Raw genomic sequence first — 5759 nt, 5'->3', positions numbered from 1 at the left:
TTCTAGGTGATGGTGGAACAGAAATGAGCTGGCCCAGCACCCTGTCTTAAAACTAACCAATGTAGGGGAATCCACTGCTGCCCTTGGGAGATGATGCCAATGGCTGACTGCTCTCATGAGGAAACATTCTTCTGGAGTCCAGTCAGCATCTCCCCAGCAGTAACTTGTCCCCATCACCCCTTGTCTTCTCCATGGAACACCTTGTAAAAAGGGAGTCTCCATCTTTTTGGTAACTACCCTTTATGTACTGGTTCATAGTAATAAGGACTCCCCTAAGCTTTCTTTTCTCAAGGCTCTTCTCTGTCTGTGTTCTTCAGAGGTATCTGGCCAGGCTCTGTTGATGGGCCCAGGCCAAGAGGATGAGATTCAATAAAGCCAAGTGCTGAGTCCTGCACTTGGGTCACAAAAACCCCATGGGAGCTGCAGGCTGAGGACAGAGTGGCTGGAAAAGGACCAGGGTGCTCAGAGAGGTGGGAGAAGCCACTTTCCTGCACCCACTGCAGGTCAGGTTATTTGGGGCTCTGAGCAGCCTGCTCTAGTTGTAGATGTCCCTGATGACTGCAGGGAGATTTCATTGGATGAGCTTGAAAGCTCCCTTGCCACCCAGAGTCTGGGATTCTGTGACCTGGGGGTGCTGGTCAGCCAGTCAGAGTCTAATATCCATCTCCTTGCAGTACACAGAGTGAAGAATTTCAGAGAGTTACAACTCAACCAAATTAATTGCTAATCAGGTTGATAATGCTGCTAATAACATTCCCTCCTCGGAGCATGGCAGGACTAGAGCTCCTTGGAGAGCTTTAAGAACATTTTTACCATGGCAAAACAGTGCTGTTTTTCTCTAGCTTCATTCCAACAAACTGCAAACTATTTAACTTGCAGCACTGATGGATTTAAAGTGTTTGTTTAAAACTTTAATGACCATTTTCTGTCTGGGGCTGGATTTCCTGCTAGGGCTGGGAATTAGTTCATCTCCCACTGAAAAAAATGAAATGTTCCTTTTTCAGCCACCTGAGATAATGTGGGTTTGGAGGTTGTGCTAACATAAAGTACATGAGTTGATCCACACAACGTGGATTAAAAAATGTGTTCCTCAGTGTCTGTGACATGTTTTAGAGTTATCTTTGGATCATCCTGTCCATTGGTGTCTGGTAATTCCTTTGGGTTTATCATTTGATCCTCCAGATCTCTACAGAAGCTTCCCTGAAATTCAACAAGGGCAAATGTAGAGTCCTGCATCTGTGGAAGAACAAACCCATGCATCAGCACAGGATGGGGGCTGAACTGTTGGAGAGCAGCTCTGGGGAAAAGAATCTGAGAGTGCTGGTGGACAACAGGATGGCCACAAGCCAACAATGTGCCCTCGGGGCCAAGAAGGCCAATGGCATCCTGGGATGCATCAAGAAGAGTGTGGCCAGCAGGTTGAGGGAGGTTTTTCTCCCCCTCTCCTCTGCCCTGCTGAGGCCCCTGGGTCCAGTTCTGGCCTCCCCAGTTCAGGAAGGGCAGGGACTTGCTGGAGAGGGTACAGCAAAGGGCTGCAAAGATGCTGAGGGGACTGAAACATCTCTGTGAAGAGGAAAGACTGAGAGAATTGAAGCTGTTTAGTCTGGAGGAGAGCAGCCTGAGGTGGATCAATACTTCAAGGGTGGGGGTCAGGAGGGTGGGGCCAGGCTTTTATCAGTGGTGCCCAGGGAGAGGAGCAGGGGTAACAGGCACAAACTGGAACATCAGAAGTTCCATTTAAACATGAGGAGGAACCCCTTTAATTTAAGGGTGTTGGAGCCCTGGAGCAGGCTGCCCAGAGAGGTGCTGGAGTCTCCCTCTGTGGAATTTCAAGGCCCCCCTGGATATGTTCCTGTGTGACCTTCTTTAGGTGACCCTGCTTTGGCAGGGGGGTTGGACTCAGGAATTGCCAGAGGTCCCCTATCATTCTGTGTAGTGTAAGTTTATTGCTGTGGGTCCTTCCCCCTGTTAATCACAGCCCAAAGAATCAGTCTAGCAGCAGTTTGTGAGAAAGAAAAGTCAGGATGCAAGTTCTGCTAACAGGCAGCTTTCTGTAAAAATGTTATTTTTGTCTCTTTTTTGTCTTTTTTTTTTCTAGTGGTAAAGAGGAGGGATAGAAAATGGGGTTAAAAGCTTTGGGGATTTCTTTCCTTATTTCTATGCTTCACTTTTGTCCACATTCAGGAGATTCTTTTGAAGGAAATGCAAATTTTGTTGCAAATATTGATAAGAAAAGGGCTGTTTCCCAGGCTGGGAGCTGCAACTCTTCTGTTACTAGAGAGCTCAAGGCTGTAAGGAACCAGGTTGTGCGAATTCAGGCTGTGATTTCCCTTGTCCTGCCCCAAACCTCACACCTCAGCCCACTGCTGCTGTAGCTGCTTCAGTCCTTGGAGAAGCCTGGCTTGTCCCTTCCCCTCTGTAAGCAGTTGTAGTATTTGGTACAGATGGGAAATGCTGGAGGTGTCTCTATGAAAAATGAAATCCCATCTTGCCTGGCAGTTAAATGTTATGTGACTAAAACATTTCACTCCTGACTGTGCCAGCTGAGCATGTTTTTTGCTAAGTCTTCTGTGTTCAACCAGGACAAGTGTAGGTCTTGTGCCTGGGGAAGAACAGCTCTAGTACAGGTGAGGAGTGAGCTGCTGGGAAACAGCTCAGTGAAGGACCTCTGTGTGAGTGCTGGGGGACAACAAGGTGACCAGCAGTGTGCCCTTGTGGCCAAGAAGGCCAGTAGTCTCCTGAAGTGCATTAAGAAGAGTGTGGGCAGTAGGTCAAGGGAGGTTCTCCTCCTCCTTTACTTTGCCTTGCTGAGGCCACATCTGGAGTTCTGGGTCCAGTTCTAGGCTGCCCAGTTCCAGGGATTGGGAACTACTGGAGAGACTCTGTGGAGTTTGGGATGGTGCTGAGGGGCCTGGAGCATCTCTGTGAGGAGGAAAGGCTGAGAGCCCTGGGGCTGTTGAGCCTGCAGAAGAGCAGCCCCAGAGGGGATCTGCTCAATGCTCAGCAAGAGATAAAGGGTAGGGGGCAAGAGGATGGGGCCAGACTCTTGTCAGTGGTGCCCAGTGACAGGACAAGGGGCAACGAACACAGGAAGTTCCATCTGAAGATGAGGAGAAACTTCTTCAGTGTGAGGGTGCTGGAGTCCTGGAGCAGGCTGCCCTGGGAGGTTTTGGAGTCTCCTCAGGAAAGATTCCAAACCCAACCTGGCTGTTGTGATCCTGGTCAAGTTGCTGTGGGTACCCCTGCCTGAGCAGAGGGGTTGGACTGAATGATCTCTAGAGGTCCCTTCCAGCCCCCACCATGCAGGAATTCTGTGATCCTGTGATTCTAGAATAAGTGTCAGTAGTTAGGTAGTAGCTGTAGACTATTTATTCTGGTCATTCATCAGTAAGATGAGTGCGAAGTGAACCTTAGAGAGCAGATGCTGATTCCTGTCATGATAAGAAGATGCTTTTCTTTAATCTTTTTGTCATGACCTCAGCTAGGAAATGTGTGTCACTTTCATAGCAGTGTTTCTGTGCCTTAAACCAAGGATGGATTTCTGCTGCTGGTTCAGTAGAGGTATGATTTGCAGCTGTGGTGGTTTGAAACTGTCTTTTTAATTTTTCCTTGCAAAGTTCAGAACAGGAAAAAGAAAGAGTGTAAATAAGTCACTATTGGGTGTAAGAAAGCAAAATACTGATTGTTCTAAACACTTCCATTGGACAGATAGAAATGTTTAAGAACTATTACCCAAAACAAAGTGGGCACTCTGCACATTCTGCGTTCGGCAGTGGGGGCAGTTGCTGGGCTGTCTGGCTGCTGTTTCTTCTTCTCTTCTGGCTGAAGATAACACACACTGACCTTGGCAGCTAAGTTAACAACTTTCTGCTTAACTAACTCTGCTTCTCTGTCCAGGGGGGTCTGGGGGGGAAGCTCCTGGGAGAGGGAGGCCCCTTTGGGAGGGTCCCCTTGGGGGGAAGCAAAGGGAGATCGATTGTGCTTTTTCTGTTGATTGTATATATTTGTGAATGTTGTGAATTTTGTATATTTGTACATATTCATTGCATTTCATTGTAGATTTTAGACTCTGCTTGTAAATACAGCTTTTCATTTGCTTGCAGACTGAGCTAGCCTGGTTATTGTTGGTGGGGGGGGGAATTTCAGCTCACACCGACACACTTTTTAGACTCTTGTCAGTGGTGCCCAGTGACAGGACAAGGGGCAACGAACACAGGAAGTTCCATCTGAAGATGAGGAGAAACTTCTTCAGTGTGAGGGTGCTGGAGTCCTGGAGCAGGCTGCCCTGGGAGGTTTTGGAGTCTCCTTCTCAGGAAAGATTCCAAACCCAACCTGGCTGTTGTGATCCTGGTCAAGTTGCTGTGGGTACCCCTGCCTGAGCAGAGGGGTTGGACTGAATGATCTCTAGAGGTCCCTTCCAGCCCCCACCATGCAGGAATTCTGTGATCCTGTGATTCTAGAATAAGTGTCAGTAGTTAGGTAGTAGCTGTAGACTATTTATTCTGGTCATTCATCAGTAAGATGAGTGCTAAGTGAACCTTAGAGAGCAGATGCTGATTCCTGTCATGATAAGAAGATGCTTTTCTTTAATCTTTTTGTCATGACCTCAGCTAGGAAATGTGTGTCACTTTCATAGCAGTGTTTCTGTGCCTTAAACCAAGGATGGATTTCTGCTGCTGGTTCAGTAGAGGTATGATTTGCAGCACATGAGTAGTCTCACTGAAATCAACCCAAGTATGAGCTGCAGTCAAGTGCAGGAGGCATAGCCCTCAGTGGAGAACAGCAGCTCTGTTTGTGCACAGACTGCACCAGCAGCTCCACCAGAGGCTGGAGATAAATGGGACATGTTCCCTGGAATGGCCTTTTACTCTGCTGTCATAAATACTGCCCATGCATGAGTCTTCTGTGCTGAGCTTGTTCCCCAGTGCAGTTGTGATGATGATCCATCTGAGGTTCCTTGGAGCTGCTGTAGCCTCCCCCATACTGAGCGCAGGGTGTCATTTAGGATTTCTTCTTCTGTGAACACTCAAGAGGAATTGAGATTTATGGCTCTTCTCAGATTTCATATAGAGATTTAAAATGAAGTGTTGTGAGGAAGGCAGAGCAGGGAAGGGCTGCCTAGGCCACTGCATGGAGTCATTTGATGCTGGAGGTATCACAGAATGCATGGGGTTGGAAGGGACCCTCAAAGGGCATCTTGCTCAATCCCCCTTGCAGTCAGAAGGGACACCTCCAACTAGATCAGGCTGCTCAGGGCCACATCAAGTTTGACCTTGAATGTCTCCAGGAATGTGGCCTCAACCACATCTCTGGGCAACCTCTGGCAGTGTTCTACCACCCTCACTGTGAAGAACTTCCTCCCAATATCCATCTGAAATCTCCCTTGCTCCAGTTTCAAACCATTGCCCTCATCCTATCACCACAGGCCCTCTGGAACAGCCCTTCCCCAGCCTTCCTGTAGGGCCCCTTCAGATATTGAAATGCAGCTCTAAGGGTCATGCAGAAACCTCATTGATCTAATGGTTAGATGTATCCACGGCCAGATGATATTCATTTGTTCTTCTGCCAGCGCTGGGCTTTAACTTAAACATCTCTTCTCTTTGATTTAATTAATGCAGCTCCAAGGCTGTGAAAGCTCTGTGCATCAGAACCCTGTCAGCATTACATAACTCCTTGAATTCATGATCTGGAGCTTCAGACCTCTCTCCAATGACTAAGTGCTCCTGTGTTCTCTTTTCACAGCTTTACATGTGGCACAG

Source organism: Indicator indicator, chromosome 16, assembly GCF_027791375.1.
Source record: "Indicator indicator isolate 239-I01 chromosome 16, UM_Iind_1.1, whole genome shotgun sequence".
Taxonomy (NCBI): Eukaryota; Metazoa; Chordata; class Aves; order Piciformes; family Indicatoridae; genus Indicator; species Indicator indicator.
Note: the sequence above shows the minus strand (reverse complement) of the source record.